The following is a 14,805-nucleotide window of genomic DNA, read 5'->3' on the forward strand; positions in this document are numbered from 1 at the left end:
ATCCTCTCAAGGGTGTGGTGGAACCATCCCCTTCCGAAACAAGCCTAACCAAAGTACTTGGGGATATGACCACCATCCTCACGCAAATACAAAAAGATCAAAAGGAATACTACTCTATCCAAGCCATCCAAGCCCCACCTCCAGTTGCTCAACTTGAAGGCCCTCCTAGGATTTGTGGTTTGTGCTCTAGCACCACACATTACACCGATCAATGCCATCAAATTCAAGAGGAACATGCCCTTGTAGTGGCTAATGTGAATTACAACAACCGTCCACCCTATCCTTCTCAAGGCCAAAATAATTACCCTCATGGTGGTAATCAACATCAAGGGTGGAGGGATAATGCACAAGGGAGCAATCAAAACCAAAGATGGAACAACTCTTCTTCTCATCACAACAACAATCAATCTTCATCTCAATACCACCACAACAACACCAACTACCAAGCCAACCAAGGTCACTCCAACCAAAACCAAAACAACTACACCAAATACCAAGCACCACACCATAGACAACAATCCAACCAAACCTTTCCATCTTCTAACAATCAAGTTGATGAGCTTAGAGCCACCATGGAGAAACGGGACGAGAGCAACAAGGCTCAATTTGATGCCTTCGGTGCTCAATTGGCTAACCTCACCAACTTGCTTTCAAAGAAGGCCATGTCAAACCAACCTTCAACCTCCAACAACAACACCAACCAACCCTCAAGCTCTTCTAACCTTCCATCCCAACCCCAACCAAACCCCAAGGTCAGTCTCAACGCCATCACTCTACGGTCGGGGACTACATAGGAGGAGATACCTCCAAGGGTCATGGAAGACATTCATGAGGAAGACGTGGTTGTTGAAGCTCCACATGAAGAAGAGGAGGTAGACAAAAGGTATGAGGAAGAAGGAGTAAGCCTCAAAGAACCCAAGAGGAAAGCTATAGTGGATGAGTCCATTCCTATTCCATTCCCTTCCATGGTGAAGAAAGCAAAGAAAATGCCAGAATTTGATTTGAACATGCTTCAAGTGTTCAAGAAGGTTTAGGTAACTGGTATGCGAAATTGTTACTCTGAGGTTGTAAAATTTGTTGTTCGTTCTCTCCCTGGCAATGGCTCCAAGAACTGGTGCACAATACCATGGTCTAGACATAACTTCACAACTTCGCACAACTAACCAGCAAGTGCACTGGGTCGTCCAAGTAATAAAACCTTACGTGAGTAAGGGTCGATCCTACGGAGATTGTTGGCATGAAGCAAGCTATGGTCACCTTGTAAATCTCAGTCAGGCGGATATCAAATGGTTATAGTATTTTCGAATAATAATAATAAATAAACAGATAATAAAGATAGAAATACTTATGTAATTCATTGGTGAGAATTTCAGATAAGCGTATAGAGATGCTTTCGTTCCTCTGAATCTTTGCTTTCCCGCTGTCTTCATCCAATCAGTCTTACTCCTTTCCATGGCAAGCTTTCTGTAAGGGCATCACCGTTGTAAATGGCTACATCCCATCCTCTCTGTGAAAATGGTCCAAATGCTCTGTCACGGCATGGTTAATCATCTGGAGGTTCTCGATCATACTGGAATAGGATTTACTATCCTTTTGCGTCTGTCACTACGCCCAGCACTTGCGAGTTTGAAGCTCGTCACAGTCATTCAATCCCTGAGTCCTACTCGGAATACCACAGATAAGGTTTAGACTTTCCGGACTCTCATGAATGCCGCTATCAATCTAGCTTATACCACGAAGATTCTGATTAAGAGATCCAAGAGATACTCATCCAATCTAAGGTAGAACGGAAGTGGTTGTCAGGCACGCATTCGTGGGGGAATGATGATGATTGTCACATTCATCACATTCATATTAAAGTGCGAATGAATATCTTAGAAGCGGAATAAGTTGAATTGAATAGAAAAACAGTAGTACTTTGCATTAATTCATGAGGAACAGCAGAGCTCCACACCTTAATATATGGAGTGTAGAAACTCTACCGTTGAAAATACATAAGTGATGAAGGTTCAGGCATGGCCGAATGGCCAGCCCCCAAGGCTAAGAACTAAACGTCCCAAGATGTCTAATACAGTAGTAAAAGGTCCTATTAATACTAGACTAGCTACTAGGGTTTACAGAAGTAAGTAATTGATGCATAAATCCACTTCTGGGGCCCACTTGGTGTGTGCTTGGACTGAGCTTGAAGTTTACACGTGCAGAGGCTTCTTCTGGAGTTGAACGCCAAGTTGTAACGTGTTTTTGGCGTTCAACTCTGGTTTGTGATGTGTTTCTGGCGTTTAACTCCAGACTACAGCGTTGAACTGGCGTTCAACGCCCTTTTGTGTCATTTAAACTCGGCCAAAGTATGGACTATTATATATTTCCGGAAAGCTCTGGATGTCTACTTTCCAACGCAATTAGAAGCACGCCATTTTGAGTTATGTAGCTCCAGAAAATCCACTTTGAGTGCAGGGAGGTCAGAATCCAACAGCATCAGCAGTCTTTCTTCAACCTCTGAATCTGATTTTTGCTCAAGTCCCTCAATTTCAGCCAGAAAATACCTGAAATCATAGAAAAACACACAAACTCGTAGTAAAGTCCAGAAATGAGAATTTAACATAAAAACTAATAAAAACATCCCTATAAATAGCTAGATCCTACTAAAAACATACTAAAAACAATGCCAAAAAACGTATAAATTATCCGCTCATCACAACACCAAACTTAAATTGTTGCTTGTCCCCAAGCAACAAAAAATCAAATAGGATAAAAAGAAGAGAGAATATACTATAAATTCCAAACTATCAATGAAACATAGCTCCCATCAGATGAGCGGGACTTGTAGCTTTTTGACTCTTGAATAGTTTTGGCATCTCACTTTATCCATTGATGTTCAGAATGATTGGCATCTATAGGAACTCAGAGTTCAGTTAGTGTTATTGATTCTCCTAGTTCAGTATGTTGATTCTTGAACACAGCTACTTTATGAGTCTTGGTCGTGGCCCTAAGCACTTTGTTTTCCAATATTACCACCGGATACATAAATGCCACAGACACATAATTGGGTGAACCTTTTCAGATTGTGACTCAGCTTTGCTAAAGTCCCCAATTAGAGGTGTCCAAGATTCTTAAGCACACACTTCTTTTGCTTTGGACATTGACTTTAACCGCTCAGTCTCAAGTTTTCACTTGACACCTTCACGCCACAAGCACATGGTTAGAGACAGCTTGGTTTAGCCGCTTAGGCCAGGATTTTATTCCTTTAGGCCCTCCTATCCACTGAGGCTCAAAGCCTTGGGATCCTTTTTATTTACCCTTGCCTTTTGGTTTTAAGAGTTATTGGCTTTTTGCTCTTGCCTCTTGGTTTTAAGAGCTTTTGGCTTTTTCTGCTTGCTTTTTCTTTTTCTATATATTTTTTTCGCCATTTTTTTTTCTGCAAGCTTTGTTCTTTGCTGCTTTTTCTTGCTTCAAGAATCATTTTTATGATTTTTCAAATTATCAAATAACATGTCTCCTTGTCATCATTCTTTCAAGAGCCAACATATTTAACATTCATAAACAACAACTTCAAAAGACATATGCACTGTTCAAGCATTCATTCAGAAAACAAGAAGCATTGTCACCACATCAATATAATTAAACTAAGTTCAAGGATAAATTCGAAACTCATGTAGTTCTTGTTCTTTTGAATTAAAACAGTTTTCATTTAAGAGAGGTGATGGATTCATAGGACATTCATAACTTTAAGACAAAGTTACTAAATACTAATGATCATGTAATAAGACACAAACATGGATAAGCACTTAATATAAAGAAAACGAAAAACAGAGAATGTAAGAACAAGGAATGAGTCCACCTTAGTGATGGTGGCGTTTCCTTCTTGAGGAACCAATGATGTCATTGAGCTCTTCTATGTCTCTTCCTTGTCTTTGTTGCTCCTCCCTCATTGCTCTTTGATCTTCTCTAATTTCATGAAGGATGATGGAGTGCTCTTGATGTTCCACCCTTAATTATCCCATGTTGGAACTTAATTCTCCTAGGGAGGTGTTGATTTGCTCCCAAAAATTCTGTGGAGGAAGGTGCATCCCTTGAGGTATCTTAGGGATTTCTTGATGATGAGCCTCCTCATGTGTTTTTTGAGCTCTATGAGTGGGCTCTCTTGTTTGCTCCATCCTTTTCTTAGTGATGGGCTTCTCTTCCTCAATGGGAATGTCTCCTTCTATGAAAGCTCCAGCTTAGTAACATAGATGGCAAATAAGATGAGGGAAAGCTAGCCTTGCCAAGGGAGAGGACTTTTTGGCTATTTTGTAGAGTTCAAGGGAGATGACTTCATGAACTTCTACTTCCTCACCAATCATGATGCTATGAATCATGATGGCCCGATCCACAGTAACTTCAGATCGGTTGCTAGTGGGGATGATGGAGCATTGGATGAACTCCAACCATCCTCTAGCCACAGGCTTAAGGTCCAGTCTTCTAAGTTGAACCGGTTCGCCTTTTGAGTCAATCTTCCATTGAGCTCCTTCCACACATATGTCGATGAGGACTTGGTCCAACCTTTAATCAAAGTTGACCCTTCTAGTGTAGGGGCGTGCATCTCCTTGCATCATAGGTAAGTTAAACGCCAACCTCACATTTTTCGGACTAAAATCTAAGTATTTCCCCCGAACCATGGTGAGATAATTCTTTGGGTTCGAGTTCTTACTTTGATCATGGTTCCTAGTTATCCATGCATTGGCATAGAACTCTTGAACCATTAGGATGCTGACTTGTTGGATAGGGTTTGTTAGAACTTCCCAACCTCTTCTTTGGATTTCATATCGGATTTCTGGATACTCATTTCTCTTGAGTTTGAAAGGGACCTCGTGGATCACCTTCTTCTTGGCCACAACATCATAGAAGTGGTCTTGATAAGCTTTGGAGATGAATCTTTCCATCTCCTATGACTCGGAGGTGGAAGCTTTTGTCTTCCCTTTCCCTTTTCTAGAGGATTCTCCGGTCTTAGGTGCCATCAATGGTAATGGAAAAACAAAAAGCTTATACTTTTACCACACCAAACTTAGAATATTGCTCTCCCTCGAGCAAGAGAAGAAAGAATAGATGAAGAAGAAGAAGAAAATATAGAGGAGATGAGGGAGAGGTGTATTCGGCCAAGAAGGAGAAGAGAGGGTTGTGTTGTGTGAAAATGAAGAAGAGTGGAGGGCTTTATATAGGGAAGGGAGGGGGGTTAAGGTTCGGCCATATAGGGTGAGTTTGGGTGGGAAATTGGTTTTGAATTTTGAAGGTAGGTGGAGTTTATGAGGTAGGTTTATGGGGAAGAGTGGATGGATATGAGTGGTGAAGTGGTGATAGGGAAGAGAGATTGAGGTGATTGGTGAAGAGTTTTGGGGAAGAGTGTTTATTGGGAAGAGAGGATGAACATTGAGAAGAGGGAAGAGAGAGAGTGAGTGGTAGGTGGGGATCCTGTGGGGTCCACAGATGCTGAGTTGATCCTGTGGGGTCCACAGATCCTGAGGTGTCAAGGAATTTCATCCCTACACCAATTAGGCATGTAAAATGCCTTTGCATGCATTTCTGGCGTTTAAACGCCGAATTGATGCTTGTTCTGGGCGTTCAGCGCCCAGATGCAGCATGTTTCTGGCGTTGAACGCCAGTTCTATGCTTGTTTCTGGCGTTCAGCGCCAGCTTTCCTCAGTGTGCATTTCTGGCATCTGAACGCCAAGATGCTGCTTGTTTTGGGCGTTCAACACCAGATCCATACTCTGTTCTGGTGTTGAACGCCAGCCGGATGCTCCTTACTGGCGTTTAAACGCCAGTGAACTCCTCCTCCAGGGTGTGATTTTTCTTCTGCTGTTTTTGATTCTGTTTTTGATTTTTCTATTTATTTTGTGACTCCACATGATCATGAACCTATGAAGACATATAATAACAATAAAAATAAATTAAAATTAGATAAATAAAAATTGGATTGCCTCCCAACAAGCGCTTCTTTAATGTCAATAGCTTGACAGTGGGCTCTCATGGAGCCTCACAGATGTTCAAAGCATTGTTGAGACTTCCCAACACCAAACTTAGAGTTTGGATATGGGAGTTCAACACCAAACTTAGAATTTGGTTGTGGCCTCCCAACACCAAACTTAGAGTTTGACTGTGGGGGCTCTGGTTGACTCTGTTTTGAGAGAAGCTTACTGTGCCTCTTTTCCATGTTTACAGAAGGATGTCCTTGAGTTTTAAACTCAAGGGAGTCCTCATTCAATTGAGGGACTAGTTCACCTCTGTTAATATCAATCACAGCTCTTGCTGTGGTTAGGAAGGGTCTTCCAAGGATGATGGATTCATCCTCATCCTTCCCAGTATTTAGGATTATGAAATCAGCAGGGATGTAAAGGCCTCCAACCTTTACTACTATGTCCTCTACTTGTCCATAAGCCTATTTTCTGGAATTGTCTGCCATCTCTAATGAGATTTTAGCAGCTTGTACCTCAAAGATTCCCAGTTTCTCCATTACAGAGAGTGGCATGAGGTTTATTCCTGACCCAAGATCACATAGAGCCTTCTCAAAGGTTATGGTGCCTATGGTACAAGGTATTAGGAACTTTCCAGGATCCTGTTTCTTCTGAGGCAATCTCAGTTGATCCAATGCATTTAGTTCATTGGTGAATAGGGGAGGTTCATCTCCCCAAGTCTCATTACCAAATAAATTGGCATTCAGCTTCATGATTGCACCAAGGAACTTGGCAACTTGTTCTTCAGTGACATCCTTATTCTCTTCAGAAGAAGAATACTCATCAGAACTCATGAATGGCATAAGGAGGTTCAATGGAATCTCTGTGGTCTCTAGATGAGTCCCAGATTCCTTTAGTTCCTCAGAGGGAAACTCCTTATTGATCACTGGAAGTCCCAGGAGGTCTTCCTCACTGGGATTCATGTCCTCCTCCTCTCTTGTGGGTTCGGCCATGATAGTCAATTCAATGGCCTTGCACTCTCCTTTTGGATTTTCTTCTGTATTGCTTGGGAGAGCACTAGGAGGGGTTTCAGTGATCTTCTTACTCAGCTGGCCCACTTGTGCCTCCAAATTTCTAATGGAGGACCTTGTTTCATTCATGAAACTCATAGTGGCCTTAGATAGATCAGAGACTAAGTTTGCTAAATTAGAGGTATTTTGTTCAGAGTTCTCTGTCTGTTGCTGAGTGGATGATGGAAAAGATTTACTATTGTTAAACCTATTTCTTCCACCATTATTAAAGCCTTGTTGAGGCTTTTGTTGATCCTTCCATGAGAAATTTGGGTGATTTCTCCATGAGGGATTATAGGTGTTTCCATAAGGTTCACCCATATAATTTACCTCTGGTATTGCAGGGTTCTCAGGATCATAAGCCTCTTCTTCAAAAGATGCCTCTTGAGTACTCTTGGATGCAGCTTGCATTCCATTCAAACTCTGAGAAATCATATTGACTTGCTGAGTCAATATTTTATTCTGAGCCAATATGGCATTCAGAGTATCAATTTTAAGAACTCCTTTCTTCTGAGGCGTCCCATTACTCACAGGATTCCTCTCAGAAGTGTACATGAACTGGTTATTAGCAACCATGTCAATGAGTTCTTGAGCTTCTGCAGGCATTTTCTTTAGGTGAATGGATCCACCTGCAGAAGTATCCAATGACATTTTAGCTAATTCAGATAGACCATCATAGAATATATCCAGGATGGTCCATTCTGAAAGCATGTCAGAAGGACACTTTTTGGTCAGTTCCTTGTATCTCTCCCAAGCTTTATAGAGGGATTCACCTTCTTTCTGTCTGAAGGTTTGAACATCCACTTTAAGCTTACTCAGCTTTTGAGGAGGAAAGAACTTGGCTAAGAAAGCCTTGACCAGCTTATCCCAAGAGTTCAGGCTATCTTTAGGTTGAGAATCCAACCATATTCTAGCTCTGTCTCTCACAGCAAAAGGGAAAAGCATGAGCCTGTAGACTTCAGGATCTACTCCATTAGTCTTAAGAGTATCACAGATCTGCAAGAATTCAGTTAAGAACTGAAAAGGATCTTCAGATGGAAATCCATGAAACTTGCAGTTCTGTTGCATCAGAAAAACTAATTGAGGTTTCAGCTCAAAATTGTTTGCTCCAATGGTAGGAATGGAGATGCTTCTTCCATGTAAATTGGAATTTGGTACAGTAAAGTCACCAAGCATCCTCCTTGCATTATTATTATTTTCGGCTGCCATATCCTCTTCTTGTTCAAAAATTCCTGTAAGGTTGTCTCTGGATTGTTGTATTTTAGCTTCTCTTAGTTTCCTTTTCAGAGTCCTTTCAGGTTCAGGATCTGCTTCAACAAGAGTGTTTTTGTCCTTGCTCCTGCTCATATAAAAAAGAGGGAACAAAAAAATAATAATAATAGGGATCCTTTTTACCCAGGTATAGAGGTTCCCCTGTGTGAGTAGAAGAAGAAAAGAATGTAATGTAAAGAAGGGAAGAAGAGAAAATTTGAACACAGATGGAAGAGGGGGTTCGAATTTGGGTGAGATGAAGTGTTAGTAGATGAATAAATAAATAGAAGGAGATGAGAGAGAAAGAGGATTTTCAAAAATAAAATTTTAAAAAGGGTTAGTGATTTTCGAAAATTAGGAATGAAAGCAAATTAAAATTGAAAATTGAAACAATTAGTTAATTAAAAAGAATTTTTGAAAAAGAGGGAAGAGATTTTCGAAAATTAGAGAGAGAGAGTTAGTTAGGTAGTTTTGAAAAAGATAAGAAACAAACAAAAAGTCAATTAGTTAGTTGAAAAAGATTTGAAAGTCAATTTTGAAAAGATAAGACGATAAGAAGTTAGAAAAGATATTTTAAAATCAAATTTTTGAAAAAGATAAAATTTTGAAAAAGATATGATAGAAAGATTTGATTAAAATTAGTTTTGAAAAAGATTTGAATTTTAAAAATCAAAATTAATGACTTGACTCACAAGTAATCACAAGATATGATTCTAGAACTTAAAGTTTGAATCTTTCTTAACAAGCAAGTAACAAACTTGAAATTTTTGAATCAAAATATTAATTTTTGATGGTATTTTCGAAAATTATGAGAGAAGATTAAGAAAAAGATTTTTGAAAAATATTTTTATAATTTTCGAAATTAATTAAGAAAAATGAAAAAGATTTGATTTTTGAAAAAGATTTTGAAAAAGATAAGATTTTTAAATTGAAAATTTGATTTGACTCATAAGAAACAATTAGATTTTAAAAATTTTTGAAAACTTCATTCCAAATTTTCGAAATTTATGAGTGAAAAAAAAGGGAAAGATATTTTTTTATTTTTGAATTTTTAATGATGAAAGAGAAAAACATGAAAATGATGCAGTGCATGAAAATTTTGGATCAAAACAATGAATGCATGCAAGAATGCTATGAATGTCAAGATGAACACCAAGAACACTATGAATGTCAAGATGAACATCAAGAACTTATTTTTGAAAAATTTTCAAGAAAAGAAAACATGCAAGACACCAAACTTAGAAATTTTTAATATTTAGACACTAAGAATTCAAGAATGCATATGAAAAACACCATACAACACAAAACAATATAATATGAAGATCAATCAAGAAGGGTTATCAAGAACAACTTGAAGATCATGATGAATGCAATGCATGAATGCAATTTTCGAAAAATGCAAGATGAGTATGCAATTGACACCAAACTTAAAATTTGACTCAAGACTCAAACAAGAAACACAAAATATTTTTGATTTTTATGATTTTATAAATTTTTTTTGGATTTTTTTTTGAAAATTAATGTGAAAAAGAAAAATAAGAATTCCAAATTTTTTAATATGAATTCCAGGAATCTTGCACTCTTAGTCTAAAGCTCCAATCCAAGGGTTAGACATGGCTTAATAGCCAGCCAAGCTTTAGAAGATACAAATTAGTCATACAACAGCAGGTGGATCAGGAACAGCTAGCTTGCTCTTGTGATGATGGTTTGGAAGCCTCAGTCCAAAAGAATTTGGATATGGCTTTACAGCCAGCCAGGCTTCAACATGCTTCATGAAACACTAAAATTCATTCTTAAAAATTCTGAAGAAAAATATAAATTTTTTTTTTCAAAAATTTCTTTGAAGAAAAACAAAAACAAAGAAAAAATTTTTTGAAAAAGTTTTTTGCAAACCAAATAAAAGTTGAAACAAGAAGAAAATTACCTAATCTGAGCAACAAGATGAACCTTCAGTTGTCCAAACTCGAACAATCCCCGGCAACGGCGCCAAAAACTTGGTATGCGAAATTGTTACTCTGAGGTTGTAAAATTTGTTGTTCGTTCTCTCCCTGGCAATGGCTCCAAGAACTGGTGCACAATACCATGGTCCAGACAAAACTTCACAACTTCGCACAACTAACCAGCAAGTGCACTGGGTCGTCCAAGTAATAAAACCTTACGTGAGTAAGGGTCGATCCCACGGAGATTGTTGGCATGAAGCAAGCTATGGTCACCTTGTAAATCTCAGTCAGGCGGATATCAAATGGTTATAGTATTTTCGAATAATAATAATAAATAAACAGAAAATAAAGATAGAAATACTTATGTAATTCATTGGTGAGAATTTCAGATATGCATATAGAGATGCTTTCGTTCCTCTGAATCTCTGCTTTCCCGCTGTCTTCATCCAATCAGTCTTACTCCTTTCCATGGCAAGCTTTCTGTAAGGGCATCACCGTTGTCAATGGCTACATCCCATCCTCTCTGTGAAAATGGTCCAAATGCTCTGTCATGGCATGGCTAATCATCTGGAGGTTCTCGATCATACTGGAATAGGATTTACTATCCTTTTGCGTCTGTCACTACGCCCAGCACTCGCGAGTTTGAAGCTCGTCACAGTCATTCAATCCCTGAGTCCTACTCGGAATACCACAGACAAGGTTTAGACTTTCCGGACTCTCATGAATGCCGCCATCAATCTAGCTTATACCACGAAGATTCTGATTAAGAGATCCAAGAGATACTCATCCAATCTAAGGTGGAACGGAAGTGGTTGTCAGGCACGCGTTCATGGGGGAATGATGATGATTGTCACATTCATCACATTCATATTGAAGTGTGAATGAATATCTTAGAAGCAGAATAAGTTGAATTGAATAGAAAAATAGTAGTACTTTGCATTAATTCATGAGGAACAGCAGAGCTCTACACCTTAATCTCTGGAGTGTAGAAACTCTATCGTTGAAAATACATAAGTGATGAAGGTTCAGGCATGGCCGAATGGCCAGCCCCCAAGTCTAAGAACTAAACGTCCCAAGATGTCTAATACAATAGTAAAAGGTCCTATTTATACTAGACTAGCTACTAGGGTTTACAAAAGTAAGTAATTGATGCATAAATCCACTTCCGGGGCCCCCATAGTGTGTGCCTGGGCTGAGCTTGAAGTTTACACGTGCAGAGGCTTCTTCTGGAGTTGAACGCCAAGTTGTAACATGTTTTTGGCGTTCAACTCTGGTTTGTGACGTGTTTCTGGCGTTTAACTCTAGACTACAGCGTAGAACTGGCGTTCAATGCCCTTTTTCATCATCTAAACTCGGCCAAAGTATGGACTATTATTTATTTCTGGAAAGCCCTGGATGTCTACTTTCCAACGCAATTGGAATCACGCCATTTTGAGTTCTGTAGCTCCAGAAAATCCACTTTGAGTGCAGGGAGGTCAGAATCCAACAGCATCAGCAGTCCTTCTTCAACCTCTGAATTTGATTTTTGCTCAAGTCCCTCAATTTCAGCCAGAAAATACCTGAAATCACAGAAAAACACACAAACTCATAGTAAAGTCCAGAAATGTGAATTTAACATAAAAACTAATAAAAACATCCCTAAAAGTAGCTAGATCCTACTAAAAATATACTAAAAACAATGCCAAAAAGCGTATAAATTATTCGCTCATCAGTAACCATACCACTTCTTGATGCTATTCAACAAATTCTAAAGTATGCAAAATTTTTGAAAGACTTGTGTACACACAAGGATAGGATAGGAGAATTGGAGACATTATTCTTGGGTAGTTCAATTTCTTCCTTGATGGAACCTATTCCAAAGAAATGTGGTGACCCTGGACCTTGTTTGGTGTCTTGTTGTATTGGTGGGTGCACTTTTCATGACTGTATGTGTGACCTAGGAGCTTGTGTAAGCATCATGCCGCTTTCTATTTTTGCGCGGTTGAATTTAGCTCCATTAAAGAAGTCGACGACGAAGTTTGCCTTAGCCGATAAAAGTGTGATCACGGTGATAGGAATAGCCGAAGATGTACTTGTGGCGATCGAGGATTTGGTTTTTCTGGTTGACTTTTACATCCTTGAAATGCCTCCAACAGAAAATAGAAGCTCATCCTCCATTCTACTTGGTAAACCCTTCCTTAAGACCTCTAAATTCAAGTTAGATGTCTTTACCGGCACATACTCCTTTGTGGTTGGAGACAAGACTATCAAGTTCAATTTGGAAGAAGCCATGAAGCATCCTCCCGAAGAGCATTCCGTTCTCCGATGTGATGTAATTGATGAAGTGGTAGCGGAAGTGCAAGAAGAAGACCACAACAACATATGCTACCTTATTGTTGAAGAGACAGATGACCAAGAGGGTGAACATGAGAAAGTTGTTGAGAATGAACTCCGTGAGCTTGATGAAAAGGAACCTCAGCTTGAGGCAAAGAGTGAATTAAAACCTCTTCCATCTTATTTGAAGTATGCTTTCTTAGAGGACAACCAAAAGTTTCCGGTCATTATTGCTAGTGAGCTTTCTCGTGAAGAGGAAGAGAAGCTCCTAGATGTTCTAAGAAAGTACAAAAAGGTAATTGGATGGAGCCTATCCAATATTGTGGGGATTGACCCCCGCAAGTGCATGCATCGCATATTTCTCCAAGAGGGAGCTAGGCCGGTTAGGCAACCGCAAAGAAGGCTCAACCCAACTATCCTCGATGTGGTAAAGAAGGAGGTCACTAGACTACTTGATGCGGGTATCATATACCCAATTTCTGACAGTGAATGGGTGAGCCCGGTCCAGGTTGTTCCCAAGAAATCGGGCATCACTGCGGTTAAAAAGGATGATGGTGAAGTGGTCACCAAGAGAGTGCAAAATGCGTGGCGAGTGTGTACTGATTATAGAAGATTGAACGCCGCTACAAGAAAGGACCACTATCCTTTGCCCTTTATCGATCAGATGTTGGACCGTTTGGAGGGTAAATCCCATTATTGTTTTCTTGATGGATTCACTGGTTACTTCCAGATTCATATTGCCCCTGAAGATCAGGAAAAGACCATATTCACTTGCCCTTTTGGCACCTTTGCCTATAAAAGGATGCCATTTGGACTATGTAATGCACCTACTACTTTTCAGCGGTGTATGACGAGTGTCTTTTCCGATCTAATGGAGGATTGTCTGGAAGTCTTTATGGATGACTTCAGTGTTTATGGAACTTCATTTGATTTTTTCTTAGAGAACTTGGCCAAAGTCTTAGCTAGATGTGTTGACACTAACCTTGTCTTGAATTTTGAAAAGTGTCATTTTATGGTAAGACAAGGTATAGTGTTGGGACATGTAGTATCTCATAAAGGCATTTCTGTAGACCCGGCCAAGGTCGATGTTATCACCACTTTACCTCACCCCTCATCTGTGAGGGAGGTCCGCTCGTTTTTAGGACATGCAGGATTCTATAGGCGCTTTATCAAAGATTTCAGCAAGATTGCTTTGCCATTGTCGCGCCTACTCCAAAAAGATGTGGACTTTGAGCTTGACAGTGAATGTGTGAAAGCATTTGAAGAGCTAAAGAGAGTTCTTACCACAGCACCGATTGTGCGAGGCCCCAACTGGACATTGCCATTTGAGATAATGTGTGATGCGTCAAACCATGCTGTAGGTGCCGCGCTTGCACAGCGCGATGGTAAACTTCCTTATGTCATTGCTTACTCTTCTAAAACACTGGATGCATCACAATCCAACTATACCACTACTGAAAAAGAACTCCTGCTAGGATCAAAGATAGTGGTATACACGGATCATGCAGCTTTAAAGTACTTATTGACAAAGAATGAGTCAAAGCTAGACTCATACGTTGGATCTTGCTTTTGCAAGAATTCGACATTGAGATTAGGGACCGGAGTGGGTCTCAAAACCTGGTTGCAGATTATTTAAGCCGCATTGAGAATTTAAAATTTGACCCATTTTTGATCAATGACTCATTCCCGTTGGATAGTTTGCATGATGTGTCGGATAGCTTTCCTTGAGTTGCCCCAATAGTAAACTACTTGGTTACAAAACTCTTCCCTCCCAACTTTTCTAAACAGCGAAGTTATAAGTTGAGGAGTGATTCCAAATACTATATTTGGGATGACCCTCACTTGTGAAAGAGAGGAGTGGACCAAGTAATTTGAAGATGTGTCCCGGAATCTAAAATCCAACCCATTCTTGAAGCTTGTCATTCGTCCGAATGTGGCGGCCACTTTGGCCCACAAAGGACCGCTAAAAAGGTGTTGGATTGTGGATTCTGGTGGCCAACCTTATTCAAGGATGCTAACCGATTCTGTGTGTCTCGCCATCAGTGTCAGAAGTCGGGAAACACATCCCAAAGGGATGAGATGCCTGATGAGCGGATAATTTATACGCTTTTTGGCATTGTTTTTAGTATGTTTTTAGTAGAATCTGGTTACTTTTAGGGATGTTTTCATTATTTTTTATGTTAAATTCACATTTCTGGACTTTACTATGAGTTTGTGTATTTTTCTGTGATTTCAGGTATTTTCTGGCTAAAATTGAGGGACTTGAGCAAAAATCAGATTCAGAGGTTGAAGAAGGACTGCTGA

At 39.6% G+C, this 14,805-nt stretch overlaps 1 non-coding gene across 1 annotated transcript; it reads left to right on the top strand.

Annotated features, from left to right (window-relative positions):
* The first annotated feature begins 7,702 nt into the window (after nt 1-7,702).
* LOC112773769 (small nucleolar RNA R71) lies at nt 7,703-7,810 on the top strand. The gene has a single exon (XR_003188300.1). It is a non-coding gene; the product is annotated as a small nucleolar RNA R71 (small nucleolar RNA).
* Nucleotides 7,811-14,805: the final 6,995 nt, after the last annotated feature.

The sequence above is a fragment of the Arachis hypogaea genome, chromosome 18, assembly GCF_003086295.3.
Source record: "Arachis hypogaea cultivar Tifrunner chromosome 18, arahy.Tifrunner.gnm2.J5K5, whole genome shotgun sequence".
NCBI classification, from domain to species: domain Eukaryota; kingdom Viridiplantae; phylum Streptophyta; class Magnoliopsida; order Fabales; family Fabaceae; genus Arachis; species Arachis hypogaea.